A 15790-nucleotide genomic window follows, 5' to 3' on the forward strand; every position below is an offset into this window, starting at 1 on the left:
CGAAAAAAAAATCTGGATAATTTGCAGATAGGTGTTAAGTCCTTTTAATATGTAAAAGGCACTAGGGGTCAATAAAGCTAATTTAACCTTTTTTTTTTTTCCAGGAAGCAAGAGCAATCTATTATATGATACCCATCTTCTAGGGTGGCTAGCCAATACAGAGAAAGCAAATTACTTGTTAACACTTTCCACCCTGTAAAGACAATCAATAAAAGTAGTCCTTCTGTACTTACAGCAGAACTAAACATCATTATTTGACTATTGGTTAAATCTACTTCTCTACAGCTGGGCAGAAGTTTGCTGGCAGTTTGTGGAGGAGCTGGCTTGGAAGTAGATCGAATTGTTTTCCTTCTCAGAGACTCATGTCCATCCGGGAATGACCTTCAGATTGTGTCTTTACATGACCACAAACTCCACAAAGACAAGTCTCCTGTAATCTACACAGATGTGGCTCCATGGGGGCAAGTAAACGTGACTCTGCGTTAGCAAAACTGAGCTCACCCACGCTTAGGCACCACTGGCCAAGACTCAGTTCAGTTCACACTTCTGCTCCTTGAGTTTCTTATTCACTTGTGAGAGTGTGCAGCAGAAATGATCCCTGTAGTGCTTTGGACTTCAGTGCGGGTGGTATGGACACTCTGCCTCTCCCCCTTTGGTCTTAAATGTCCTAGCATGTGAGCTCTGAGCAGTGACCCACAGAGAGCTTGGCTGACAAAGCTGGAGGGGTCTTCTTAGTCAGCCCTGACTAATGGGTTTCACTTCAGAGGGAAGCATGAGGACATTTTTTGTTTTGTTTTGTTTGCGATAAGGTCTGGCTATGTAGCCTAGGCTAGCCAAACTCATGCTCCTCTTGCCTCAGCCTCCCAAGTACTGAGCTTTCGCACAAAATGTTTTTTTTTTATCATTTTAAAATTTGAATTAGAAACATGATTGTTTTACATGGCAATCACAGTTCCCTTCTCCGTCCCCTCCTCCCCTAACACCCATCCCAACTAAAACCCTACCTATTACTTACCCTTTCTTCTATTCTTCCCCTGAATCAACCTTTCTGCTCCCTCATGACCTCTGCATCCTTCCTCTTCTTCCCTTCTCATTCTCTTAGCTCCCTCCCCCCTCTTCCCATGCTCTCAATTTGCTCAGGGGATCTTGACCCTTTCCCCTTCTCCAGGGGACCATGTATGTCTCTCTTAGGGTCCTCCTTGTTTACTAGCATCTCTGGCAGTGTGGATTGTAGGCTGGTAATCCTTTACTCTATGTCTAAAATCCACATATGATGTTTGTCTTTTTGTGATTGGGTTACCTCTAGTTTGGGTTTCTTCTAGTTCCATCCCAAACATGTTCTTTTTGTAGCTTCCTATCTTTCAAATATGTACTTGGCCCCAGTGTGTGTGTGTGTGTGTGTGTGTGTGTGCGCGTGTAGTCCTTTATACGTAGGGTAAGGATTTATGTGCTACCACTCCTATTTAATTTAGCTGATAATTACTGCTAGGCTTAACTGCTCATTGGAATTACTTGGACAGCTTGTTTCAGCGTCCCACTCTAGATACTGATACAGAAGAATAAATAGGTTGGAGCCGGGGAAATGGAAAAAAAGCTCCTAGATAGTTTCAGTTTGAAAACCACTGCCTTAAACCAATCATATGTCTGTATTACAGTACAAGTCCATGAGAATTTATGGGATTAGACACACACTACCATGCTTCTTATTGAGACCTTTTATTTTTAATTTAAAAGGCTTTCCGCCAGGCAGTGGTAGTGCATGTCTTTCATCTCAGCACTGAGGAGATAAAGGCAGATGGATCTTGGAATTTGGGGTAGCCTGATCTACAGAGTGACTTCTAGGACAGACAGGGCTACACAGAATCTCTGCCTAGAAAAACAAAATACAAAACAAAACAAAAGCCTTCCAACACTAATTTGTTCATGTTCCAAATGTACATTAGAATACATTTCCTTATCTGACACCCGCTCTCAACATAGGACCAGAGCTTTTCCCTGGATGGAGTAGATGATGGGCCCCACATCCCCTAAGCTATATGCTGAGACTCATTTGCCTAGTGTTGGTGAAACTGCAGTAGAACTCAAGGGCTCTTGACCCCAGACCAGAGAGCCATCTACACCGTAGACCATCATTGCAGAAAACAGGCCAGTCCTGAGAGGGTTGGGACTTTGTTCTATCTTCTGCAAATGTATCTAGAACTCCGTGGGTGGTGGTTACAGGCAGTGTGAGGGCTTCTTCATTTTCACATATTCTCTATGAGTTTCTCTCTACTCAGAAAAATGAAGAGCTAACTGGACATCCCTTGTAAGCTGAGCAGTCAGTTCCCTCCTGTTCTATCTTCTTCCGGCAGGTACAGGGTCCTTCTGTTCAGGAACACTGTGGGTCAGACTCTAGGAGCTTGGGGACTTGAGCAGCGGGGACCCTTTAGGCTGATGTGAGGCAGGAGCAACAGGCGTGAGGACCAGTCACACATGAGGCTATAATGTTTTCAAGCTTACTCTTTCATTCACATAGGGTCAAAAGGACAGTTAGTTGACAGTGCCAGAGCATAATGTGAACTAAGCCATATTTTAAAGTTTCCAGCAGTTATAGCTTAAAAAGCTTAAAAGCAGGGGTTAAAAGTAATGCTCTGGTTTTTAATTCAAGATACAAAAAAGTTAACATTTTAGTGTGTAAACAATACAAAAAATATGATTTTTGTTATTATCATTAATTGGATGCTGGGGATTGAACCCAGGTCCCCATGCATGCCAGGAATCTTTTGACCTCCCAAAGACCTCCCTACAGACTAGCTTCTAGCTCTTTTACTGGATGCCACCATAAGGGACAGCTTCCTGTAACCTGTACCTCTGGGCCAGGTGCTGTGGCCCCTAGTTCTAGACAGCGACTCCTACTCCGGTTTTTCTCTGCAGGGAGAGGCTGTGGGTGAGTGGTCATCAGCACTCTTGGCCTCCACAGTCTTCTTTGCTTATAGTGAAATACGACCATTGGCAGAGGCAGGCCTGTGGGCACACCTAGGGACAGGCCCTGACTGCAGCTCATGAATTGCCCTTTCTTCCTACAGCACAGAAAACACTGCCCTGACTCCTTCCCTCCCCTCACAGCAGGACAGAGCCCTGTGGAGGGAGGCATACAAGGCTGCCTTTGTTGCTCAGCTTGGAGTGGAACAATGCACCTGCTTTGGATCAAAGTCTTGTCCTGTAAAGCCACTGGCTTTGTCCCCTTTCTTCCTTTTTTATTTCCACAGAGCCAACAATACAACCTTCACTTTCAACATTTAACCTTATCAAGTGTGAGTTGGGTTTCAGCTTAGAAAGTGGATTTTAAAGTCCCCCAGCTCTGAACCTGAGGTTTAGCTTTCCAAGAGGAAGACTTAGAAATGGGCACCGGTTCAGAAGGCCCCAGAAATCCCCTTGTATGCCCGCTAAGGTGGGACCCTTATATCCGTCTCTGTTTTTCACTAAAACCATATTCCAATTTTGAGGGCAGGTGGACCTTTTTAAAGAATTGAGTGTGATGAAATTTCTAAATAGTTACCTTGTCCTCAGAAGGAGTCAGGCATGCACGAGTGGACATCACTGCTCTCTCTGAGGACAAGCTCAGCCAGCGTAGACAATAGAGAAACCAGAACCTCCCTGGCCTCAGCCACTGACCTCAGGTAACTAGTTCTGGAGAGAATGTGTACCTCTGGGTCATGGGCAGTTCTGTTTCCTTATTTCAAACCCCAGGATGTCTGGACGCTGAGCTGTGGAGAGCCTGTGGTTTGTACTGAACTTTCCTGTGATGGGAGGAGGGTGTTTCAGTCTACATGTTCCATGTAGGTCCACGAATCCTGTAGTCCCTTATTCTCTGCACTGTGGCCAATTGTGAGTCCTCTGTGTTAGTCACCATCTACTGCAAATAGAAGCTGCTCAGGTGAGGACTGAGAGATGCATTGATACACGGATATAATGATAAGTCACTAGGAGCTGGTATAATAATATGTAAGTTAGAAAAATAATAATAATCAGTTCTCCCTTAGGGCCTATGAACCTGTCTAGCCATAGGTTCTTAGTGTGATAATGGTCCCAAATAAGGATTCAACTTGTGGAGTGATTAAATCCAATCAGAGACAGATTGGTTACTCCCGTCATGTTCATGCCACTGTTGCAACAGTGGGCATGTCTTTCCATGTATCTCACTAGGTAAGACTGATGATTATTTTGCTCTCCTGGTAGAGTGCATATCACCTTTCAGCGTAATGAAAGATAGCCAGTATTGATGAAGCTTCCAGATCATCACTAGTTTGATTCCTTCATGATCCATGACTGAAGTATGTGGTGTCTTGAACAAGAAAGTCTTATGGTCAAGTTCTGGAGGATAACCATGAGTATTGGCAAAAGCCTGTAATGTTTGGAGTTCTCTGAGACTTCACTGGCTAACAACTCCAAAAGAAGTAGCATGTGGTGTCTGGTACAGACATTGTCACCTTGTTATGAGATAACTTTGATTCCAGGTTATACTACAGAGCTCTAGTAATAAAAACAGCATGGTTCTGACATTAAAAACAGACTCACTGATCAGTGGAATAGAATTGAGGTCCCATACATAATACAGTCACCTGAGTTTTGACAAAGAAACCAACAATACACATTAGAAAAAAGATAGTACCTTCAATAAGTGGTGCTGGTCACAAGGGATGACTGCATACAGAAGCATGGAATAGATCCTGTTTCTCATCCTGCACAAAACTCAGCTCCAAATGGGTCTAAGATCTCAACATAAGACCTAAACTTTAAATCTGAGGAGAAAGTATGGGATACACTTGAATCAATTTACATAGGACCTCAATAATGTAGACATTAAGGCCAAAAATTAATAACTGGGACTTCATGAAATGCTTCTTTACAGCAAAGGACACTCACTCTAATAAAGAGGCACTGTCACTCCACAGAATGGGAAAAACCTTTGCCAACTATACTTCTTTAAATTTTTATTTAAATTTGTTTTCATCTTATGTGTATGAGTGTTTAGCTTGCATTTTTTTTCTTAAGACAGGGTGTCTCTGTCCTGGCTGTCCTTGAACTTGCTCTGTAAACTAGGCTGACCTCAAACTCACAGAGATCTACCTGCCTCTGCCTCCCAAGTGCTGGAATTAAAGGTGTGCACCACTCCTCAGAAATCTATGGGACCTCTGGTAGTAGATCAGTATTTATCCCTAGTGTACGAATGGACTTTGGGAGCTATTCCACATAAAGGAATACTCTCTCAGCCTAAACACATGGGGGAGAGCCTAGGACCTGCCCCCAAATGATATGACAGACTTTGAAGATCCCCCATGGAGGGCCTCACCCTTCCTGGGGAGCAGAAAGGGGATGGGATGGGTAGTTGCGGGGGGGGGGGGAGAGGAGGAGGGGAAGGAGAGGGAACTGGGATTGACATGTAAAACAAGCTTGTTTCTAATTTAAATAAAAATTTTAAAAAAGGTGTGCTCCAACACCACCAGGCTGCCAGCTATACTTGTGACAGAGGGTTAGTGTCTAGAATATGCAAAGAGAAAAAAACAAACAACTAAACATCAAGGAAACAAATAAGCCAATTTAAAAAAGGGTATGGGACTAAAAAGAGTTCTCAAGAGATGAAATACAGAGCGATGAGAAACACTTTTTAAATGTTCAGCATCCTAAGCTATCAAGGAAATGGAAATTAAAACTACTTGGAGGTTTCGGGACTTCCTCTTACCCTAGTCAGAATGGCTAAGAGTCAAAAAACAAACCGTGGCAAATGCTTGTGTGAGTGTGGGGAAAGAGGGGTACAAACTGGTACAACCACTATGGAAATTAGAGCCTTAAAAAGCTAGGAATGCAGCTAGCTTTATGCAGGTCTACTGCATAAAGCATCTATGCCAATCTTTGGAATACACCTAGAGGACTCTGTATCTTACTGTGGAGATACCTGCTCCTCCTTCCTTGTTCATTCTTGCTCTATTCACAATAACCAGGAAATGGAACAACTGATGTCCATCTGCTAACGAGTGGATGATGAAAATGTGGTATATTTACACGATGTAATATTATTCAGATGTTAAGAAGAACAAAATCATCAAACTTATATGGAGCAAAAAACAATCATTCTGAGTGAGGTAATCTAGACCCAGAAAGACAAACACTGCCTATCTTTTCTCATTTGTGGGTGTTAGCTTTGAATACTCAGGTATGCGAGTTTCAGTTGGAATACCCATGGGGGTCAGGAAATTACTGAGGGCCCATGGGAGGGGGCTTTTAAGATAGGCGAGATGGAATAAAGGGTTAAGTAGCATGAGGTGTTAAAGGAGAATGATGGAACAAGCAGGATTAAACTAGGATGAAGACTGCGAGGACAAGGTAAAGGAGGGAACGCTGAGAGATGAAATAACACTAAATGCCTTTGTAAAAAGTGATATGGAAACCTACACACACACACACACACACACACACACACACACACACACACACACACACACACACACACACAGGCCTCTTCAAACTCTTGAGTTGCATTATGAAGCCATTCATTTTTCTTTGGCTTTTTAAAATGTAAACACTTAGAACTTTTACTTTCCCTCATAGTTCTGCTTTCAGTATGTTCCATAGGTTTTGGTGTTTGTGTTTTCTTTTTCTTCAAGGAATTTTGAAAATTTCCTTTTCTGAGTTCTTCTTTGACCCGTCATCATGCGTCATTTAATCTCCATAAGTTTGTGTAATTACTAGCATTTTTTGGTATGATTTCATGTTTTCATAGATACATGGAGATACTTCAGTTATCTGTATTTTTTGGCATTTGTTTTGAATCCTAGAAATGTGATGTATTCTAGATATAATGCCATGGATTGCTGAGTAGAATATATATTATTTGGTATGGGTGGAATATGCTATAGATGTCTACCTCTAGGTAGGCAAGTTGATTAGGTAAATCTTATTTATGTTATTCAGTTCTGACATTTCTCTGTTTATTTTTGTCCGGATGACAAAGTGAGTATTAAAATTACTTAGTATTACTGAATTGGGTTAATCAGTGTCTTGAAGTCCAATAGAGTGATTTCTATGGATTTGTATGAGTCAGAGTTTGGTGTAAATATGTTAAGGATTGTAATGTCTTTTTGGTTAAGTTTTCCCCTGATCAGAATAAAGTGCCAGAATAGAAACTACCCATGACATATCATAATTAAAACACTAAATATACAGAACAAACAATGAATATTGAAAGCTTCAAGAGAAAAAGAAGTAACATATAAAGGGAAACCAATAAAAATTAACAGCTTAGGGCTAGAGAGATGGCTCAGCGGTTAAGAGCACTGGCTGTTCTTCTAGAGGTCCTGAGTTCAATTCCCAGCAACCACATGGTGGCTCACAACCACCTTGAATGAGATCTGATGCCTCTGTTAGCATGCAGGCACAAGACTATATACATAATAAATAGATAAAATCTTTAAAAAAATTAACAGCTTAGTTTTCACTGGAAACTTGACAAACTGGGAAAGACTGGATTAATGTACTCTGAGTTCCAAAAGTGCTGGGTTCTGGACATGTAGATTTGTTTAATTGCAGTATGTTTGATATGAGATTCTAGCCTGCCTATGTGGAATGAAAGTTTGGTTCTGTTTCTGATGTTGTCTGAACTTGATTCATTTCGGGTCAGGTAGGAGGAGCTGAATGTTGATTAGAGAGAATATGTGATTCTAATTTACTAGTAACCCATGTGACATAGCGATCTTAGAGTGGTGTGACATCTTGGTGAAGTCCAAGAAAGTCCCCTGGTGTAGCTACCAACTATTCCTGGGTGTTAAAGGCAGCTCGGGACAACAGACTAGCCCAACTCTCTGAAAAAGCTGAGGTCAGCACAGATCTGGGGCATGGGCTGGAGTCAGCAAGACAGCATGCAGATGTCATGCTAGACCTGTGAGCTCACAGGTGTGACTCCCACCTGGGTCTGGAAGGATAGTGTGTGAATAGGCATCATTAGGTTGAAGTCTGGGCTGGATTCAGAAAGGGTGAAAATGGATGCTTGTCCTAGCTAGGCCGGGGCCTGGATGTGGCCAGTGTGGACTCCTTGAGCTAGCTAACTCACCAAGAGATCTTGCAGATACTGCAGCGCTCACCTGGACTGAGAGGAACCTCGTGGATGGGCAATGTGAGGTAAGCAATGTGGGTCAAACTGGGCAACAGAGCTGCTGTGTGGGTCCAGAGGGGCAGTGTGGATTAGATTTGGCATTTTTATTCTTTGCCCTCCTATCTGATTACTCCCTTTACACATCCTGTTGCTTTTTTTGCAGCCTAAGTTTTGAAGGATGTGTGTTCAGAGTGAATTATATGCACAGGTAAATGGTTCTCATTAAGGTACACATCATGTACTATTGCTACATTTCCTTTTTTGAACATGTTATTAATTGCCATGACTTTAAATTGTTTACTACTCCATATACAGTCAGTGACTCAAACCTCCTGAAAGAAGTTCAAGCCTTATCTAAGTGTCTCCACACATGCCATGTAAGTCATTGTTTTATTTGCTTTCTTGGACTCCATCTTTTTAAATCTGTCTTTTCATATGAATTTTCAATTTGTGGAGAGTGAAGATGAGGTCAGGAAAAGGTACCAGAAGCAGATGAAGCATCCCTCTGGTATTTTGAGGGAAAACACTTTCTCCAGATGTTGTCCCCACTTACATTATTAAGAATCCCACTATGTGGGCTTATTTTCTGTGTTAAGGTATTCCTTGTTTTCCCAAACTCTGTGGCCTGAGGTTTCCCTTCTAACTAATTTTCATTTTCACTTACAACTGTAAGAATGCAACCTCTTCTATCAATATACTATAGGATGAGGACCATGCTGGTGATGATGGTATCATCAAGATGAGGACCATACTGGTGATGATGGTATCATCAAGATGAGGGTCATGCTGGTGATGATGGTATCATCAAGATGAGGACCATGCTGGTGATGATGGTATCATCAAGATGAGGACCATGCTGGTGATGATGGTACCCATCAGGATGGGGACCATGCTGGTGATGATGGTATCAAGATGAGGACCATGGTGGTGATGATGGTATCAAGATGAGGACATGATACAGAGATAATTTTGTCTTGCAGAGGACACAGAAAGCACAGAGAATCTGGCAACATTGGCTCCCTTTTAAATGAAACTCTGGAACCTCATGCTTTTCCATGGGAATGACAGAACAGCTCATCTGCCTGGGAACCACTTTTACTTCTTCAGCACCTACCAGCTTCTGAGGCCCTGTGTGGAGCATGATAGTCAATTTTTTTTTTTTTTTTTTTTTTTTTGCACAATAGTCCTCCCGTTTTACAGGGGAGTAAACCCCTGGTCTTCTCCAAAGCCACATGGCTAGTACTGATGGATTTAGAAGTTGAGTTCAGGAATGCTGTCTCCAGAACCCCATGCCTCCCTCTGTGACCTCTCCTGAACCTAGACGTGAGGGATGGAAAATGGTACCAACTGAGAGAAATGTGAAAAACTGACTGAGGAGATACCAAGGCATGCTGAAGGATAGATGCCACCAGACTGTTGGGATCTTTTTGTGCTTACCCAATCCCTAGCATGAGTTTATCTGCTTCTTTTATTGGAGCATAGCCCATTTCTCTCTCTCTCTCTCTCTCTCTCTCTCTCTCTCTCTCTCTCTCTCTCTCTCACACACACACACACACACACACACCAACTCATCTTCTTTCAATGAAGGACACACAAATTCAGCAGTGCTCAATAGTTTTGAAGTCTAGGTCTCTGCGTCACCTCAGAGCCTCCTCCAGCTCTGTTCTAAGACAGCCAGCATGCCTGTCACTCTCTCACATTCTTTTTCTCATGGCTTAGAAATCCCTTCCTCCCCTTCTCATGGCCACGCCTACCCTAGGACAGTAGATATCACCTGATGAGGGAGCCATGCCTTGGTTTGCAGAGGATTACCTTGTCTGTGTTCCACAGGAAGATCTTTCTAGCCTCTGCTGCAGCAAGCCTCAGTGCTTGCTAAAGAGGTATAGCTCTGCACTTCAGTTCTGGGGGAGGAATTTAGTAAATGTTTATTTAAGTGGACAACTAAATGGGTGGATGGCTATATGGAGGACTATTTTTGTGCCAGTTTCCCCTAAGGACTAAGAAAGAGCCTTACAATTCTCCAGAACCACAGGAAATTTCCCCTATGTGCACCTTCCCTGACTTACCATTCTCTATCTTTTGCTATTGTTGCTGTTTATTTTAAACATTGCATAATGGGAAGTTGGCAAACCCTTAATTTCTGCTACTTTTCTTTATTTTACCCAACGGAACACACATTTTCGAGTCCACTGTTCTGTTATTCTTTTCCGTACTCAGCACACATATCACTCATAAAAAGGTGACTTACTGCCATGTTTCCAGCATAACACATAAGAGCTCTGTAAAAACCCAGTAAAGAAAATGAACTGAGGCTTGGAGAAGGATCCCTCTCTCTGCCTCGGCGTCATGCTGTCAACTCCTATCATGTAATTCTACTTAGCACTTCTGGGCCATTTCCTTCAAAGCTCCGTCCAAGCATTACCTAAGTGATGCTTAGGTAGGGCGGGTGAGACGCCAGGAACTCCAGCCATAAATGTAGAACTGTGAAATGCAGTCCCGAGGAAATTAGATTTTAGAGTTGGAAAAGCAATGAAATCCTGACAGTAACAGGCTGTCTCACTTCAGATAGCCACATGGTCACCTCTCCTCCCATCCCCTTTAGGACAACGGGGCATTATATTAAGAGCAAAGGAGAGGGAGAGGCGGTTTCCAGAAATTATGGAAAACCATATATATCCCTTAGTGGGCAGCCAGTGAAAGGGTAGCTTTTTGGTCTTCTCCCCCCCACCCCCCAGCAGTTTGATGGGAAAATAACTGTTCTTACTTCCTGATCTGGAAAGGCCAGCCATGGTTCAAGAGATGCCAAGCGCCTGCTGTGGGTCAGGCATTTCACATGCAGCATGCCTCATAACACCTAGCATAAGGCCATGGCATGTCACATGTGAGGTGAAGTGTCATACGTGAGCTGTTTCATCAGCCCGGTCCCTAACAGCTGCACTACAGGAGTCACTCACACAAGAGCACATTATAGGAGCTAACACATGCTAGCAAACAAGGCCAGAGGCTGAGTGAGAACTGCTTGCAGAACATGTTTCCCAGAACTCTGAAGTTCGAGTCAGCAGTGTGAGCACTGGATCGTGGTCTCGGGGCTTTCTGGCATTGACTTAGAAACTCTGGAACCATACATTCTTCAAAAGCAATAAGATGTAGTTGTTTTAATAGTTTTAAAACACTGATAGGAAAAAAAGGGGGTTCTTTATAAGCCAGCAGCTATTTTCACATAGGCTCTGCTCCTTCCTTCCTAGTCTACTATGTGCACAAGGGTGGGAGCTATTCTACTCTTCTGGGGCACTGTGTTCTGCCAAGGTCATGGCTGTATCTGCTCCTTTGGGCCACTACTTGGTGCCTGGGGGCCACTCACTGTGCTCTCTCCATTCATTTTATTCCAGGTCTTTCAACTTTCTCCCTTCCTCGCTTTCTCCCTTTCTCCTTTCTATCTCCCTCCCTCTCCTTCCCCCTTATCCTCCTGGACTCCCTTCTCTCTTCTCTCTCTCCCCTCATCTCCTCCCCACTTCTATCTGGTGATGCCATGTTACTCAGCTTTGCCTCAAACTTGCAATCCTCCTGCCTCAGACTCTGAGTACCTGATGTTGCAGGTGTCCAGCTACCAGCTCCCCATTTCCTCACTATTTCTTGGATGGATTTTTTTTTTTATCTGAAAGAACTGTAAGTTTCTTGTTTAATCTCAATGATGACATAAAAGTCAAATATTCTAGTTATCTTGGGACTGAACTGGATGTGTTCGCCTGGGTGGTTAGGATTATGCTTGAGACAGATGGTAAAAAGAAAATTAGGTGACTTGTGTGAATGATGTGACTGCTAGGATCACAGACACTGGCCAGATAAAGGAATGCTGTCGCACATGTGCCACTGTAGCCTTCCAAGTAGAGCCATACAGAGTCCAAAGAGCCTGCACCAAGGGTCAGGGCCACTGAGGGAAACCAGTGAATTCATTTCAGCTCAGCCATTTCATCTTTACACAGTTAAGTTGGCTTTTATGAGGTTTACATTTTTTTCAAACACACACACAATGCATATTATTTCTTTATTTTAATTATGGTTTTTCTGCTTTTGAGATTGCAACATGAATGCATCATTTACCTCTTCCCTTCCCTCCCTCCAATTCCTCCCATGCACTCCTACCTTGCTCTCTTGCGAATTTATGGCTTCTTTAACTTTAATTGTTGTTGTTATTGTGTATGCACGTAACACAACATGCACAACCTGCTTAGTCCTTGTTGAGTGGACCTTAAATCCAACTAGAGAGCTGTTGGGTCCTGCCAAAGTATGCATCCCGTGACTGCTTCCTTAGGAATATCAGGCCATGCTGGTGTCACTGTGGTTCAGAGACATCATAGCTTAGAAGACCTGCTGGTTACTTCCCTTCTTTGGAAGCTTGCATGACACCTTCTGGCACCATGAAAATTGGTCCTCACGGAGGAGGCCTCATATGAGATCCAGGCCAGGTCCTCTGGGTCATACATCTGTCTAAAGTGTATGGAGTTTTCAGCAATAAGAACTTACCTTTCACCTTTGAGGGCAACCTAGGGCAGCAGCAATGGCCTACCATGTTTTGGGAGTCTCTTGGACAACCCTGACCGACAAACAAAAGAGGGCTCCTCATGTCTAGTGTTGGGGTTTTTGTTAGATACTCTATGCCTCTTGGGGGAGCATTGTTAAATTTCATTTAAACTATACATGCATACAGAGGTTTTCATGCATTATAGGTATTTTAGATGGATAGTCATCAGTATGTGATTCTTTATGAATTTTTCAGATACTCATTGTTATTTAACCCCCTCCTCTTTCTGTACTTATTACCCTCCCACTCTCTATTTAAAGTACCCTGTTTTCCCCATTTCTCCCTTCAGATAACTGCTATACCCCACTCTATTGCTCCCTACCCATGCAGCCAGCCAATAGTCGGTTTCTAGTTTCCTGCTATCTATAGTCATTTCAGGGTATGTACTCACATCTGAAAATTTAGAGCTATGAGCCTCTGGTAAGAGAGAACATGTAACATTTGTCTTTCTGGGTTACTTCACTCAAGATGATCTTTTCTAGTTCCATCATGTAGCTGCAATTTTTATGATTTCCCTTTTCTTTACAGTTGAACTGTATTTCACAGTATATATTTGTAGCACAATAAATAAAAGACCCAGAGACTGATATTGGGGTTCAAGCTTCAAGCTGAAGATCAGAGAAGCAAAGCAGCCAAGCCACTAGCTCTTACCTCTACCAATGCTCAGACCAAAGGGGTCATCTTCAGACTGCTCCTGACTTCACTGCTCCTCAGATTCACTCAGGTTGCTATGCTCCTCAGTGTGGTTATAGACTATATGCCTTCCTATCCTAATTGTGGCTGGAGAATGAATGCCAGCTCTGAAACCCTGTTCCTGTCTTAAATACTTCTCATGGGGCCTGGGATTCAAGGCATGAGCTCTGTTATTCTTTTAGACTGATTCAATCTCTTGTAGCCCTGGGTATCCTTGAATTAACAGAGAGCCATCTATCTCTTAATCCTGAGTCCTGGGATTAAAGGTGTGTGCCACCACTGCCTGGCTTCTATGGCTAACTAGTATGGCAGCTTGGCAAACTGATCTCCATTGGCCTTATTACATCATAAACAATGTATCACCATATATACGCACCACATTTTCACGTTTTTCATCAGTTGAAGGACATTTAGGCTGTTTCCATTTTTTGCTATTGTGAATTGTCAGGGCCCAAAAATTATTGATGATAAAGTTTTGGGGTCCAAACCTCTGCTCAATTTCCAGGAGCCCGGATCTCCCATTGTCTTTTAGATGGCAGCTAAATTACAGCCAGATGGCTTGGCCTCCGTGGAGAAAGTCTCCTAGTTTGCATAACAACAGACCTAGGCCCTGGGTATGCGCACACCTGTTCTGAGGTTTGTTTATGTGCCTAGGGACTGTTTAGGGCTGTGCCACTAGGGTTAAAAGAATTTTTGATATCAGCTTTATACATGATAGTATATGTCTTCTGATGTCACCCCCACTGTTGGAAAGCTATTTAAATGGATGTTTGAATAAACCGGAGACTCCAGACTCCAGCATGGACTGAGAGCCCTCCTGAAATGACAAGATGTCTGTCTCACCTTTATCGCCATTGGGTAGCTAGGAGTTTCCCCGTCCAGCAACCCCCGACTCAGGGATGGACCCGGGACTGGCTCCTATCTCAGCCACAAAGACATCAGTCTGGAATAGATAGCCTCTGTAGTATGGGACTGATACAAGTAGGGCTCCGGCAGTGAATAGAACAGCGACATGGTTGAGCAAGTATTTATGGAGTTCTTGAGTTCTTTGGGAATATGCCCAGAAACGGTATAGCTGGGCCATGTGGTAGATTTGTTTTTAAAACTTTGAGGATTCTTCACCCTGATTTCCAAAGTGCCTGCACTAGTTTACAATCCCACCAACACTGAGTGGGGTTTCCTTTTCCCTGCAACACCTGCAGCATTTGTTTTTGGTTGTTTTGTTGATCTCTACCATTCAGCTGAGGTGAGATGAAATCTCAAAGCTGTTTTGATTTACATTTCTCTATGAACATTTTTAAGGTTTTTTTTTTTTTCCTTTGTTTTTCGAGAATGGATTTCTGTGTAACATTCTGTGTAACATTCCAATGAAGGGACCTGCTCCCCTTTCGGCAGCCATAACAGCCGAACACGTGCTTGCCATAAACTTGCCTTGGTCACTTAGAGGTCAGATGCCTGTCTCCTGACAAGGAACCCATCAGAAGTTAGCTGATGGCGCTATGCTTTATGACTCTGGGTGTGCTTTACGGACAAGCACACAGCAATGACTTAGAGAGCATAGCAACCACCCTGGGAGGGCCTATGGACCATAACAACCAGTTGACCAATCAACACAGGGCAAGCCCTCCAAGCCTGGAGGCACACCAATCGTGAGCCTGTGTGTACCCCTAGATACTCCCCTTATGCTGTCCTATAAGGTCTCTTGGGAGGCCCTAGGAGCCGTCTTTTCTAGCCATCCACCATGGCGGGTGGGTGAAAGACCCGAGCTAACATGGGGTTAGCTCGTTAAGTTACAATAAAGCCTCGTGCAGTTTGCAGCAAGCTCTCGAATCCGCCTGGTGATTGGGGTGACCGCAGTCGTGGCCTGGGACCCCAGATACTTGAGTTTTCCGGGGGGCAAACACCAACATTCCTGGCTGTCCTGGAACTCATTCTGTAGACCAGGCTGGTCTCCAATTCACAGAGATCCACCTTCCTGCCTCTGCCTCCTGAGTGCTGGGATTAAAGGAGTGTGCTATCACTGTCCAGCTTGAGATGGTTTTTTTTTTTTTTTTTTGGTAGCCATTTTTAGTTCTTCTTTTGAGAACTCTGTGTTCAGATCCCAAGCCCAGTGTTTAAATTTAAATTTTTCTTTGTTTTTTGAGGTCTTTATATATTCTGTTTGCTGATCCTCTGTCAGATGTAGAGCTGGCAAAGATTATCTCCCCCACTGTGGCCTTATTCTTCACTTGGATGGTTGTTTCTTTAGCTGTGTAGAAGCTTTTTAGTTTTATGAAGTCCCACTTGCCAATTGTTGGCCTTTATGCTTAGGCAAATGGAGTCCTATTCAGGAAGTGGCTCTCTACAACCTACATCCTGTCAGACACTGCCTACGTTTTCTTCTAGCA

The 15790-nt window shown here is 43.2% G+C and overlaps 1 long non-coding RNA gene across 1 annotated transcript; it reads left to right on the plus strand.

Moving 5' to 3' along the window:
* Window positions 1–7519: 7519 nt before the first annotated feature.
* LOC113833966 lies at window positions 7520–14194 on the plus strand. The gene is made up of 3 exons (XR_003482172.2): window positions 7520–8154; window positions 8292–8336; window positions 8444–14194. It is a non-coding gene; the product is annotated as an uncharacterized LOC113833966 (long non-coding RNA).
* Window positions 14195–15790: the final 1596 nt, after the last annotated feature.

This window comes from Cricetulus griseus, chromosome 2 (genome assembly GCF_003668045.3).
Source record: "Cricetulus griseus strain 17A/GY chromosome 2, alternate assembly CriGri-PICRH-1.0, whole genome shotgun sequence".
NCBI lineage: Eukaryota > Metazoa > Chordata > Mammalia > Rodentia > Cricetidae > Cricetulus > Cricetulus griseus.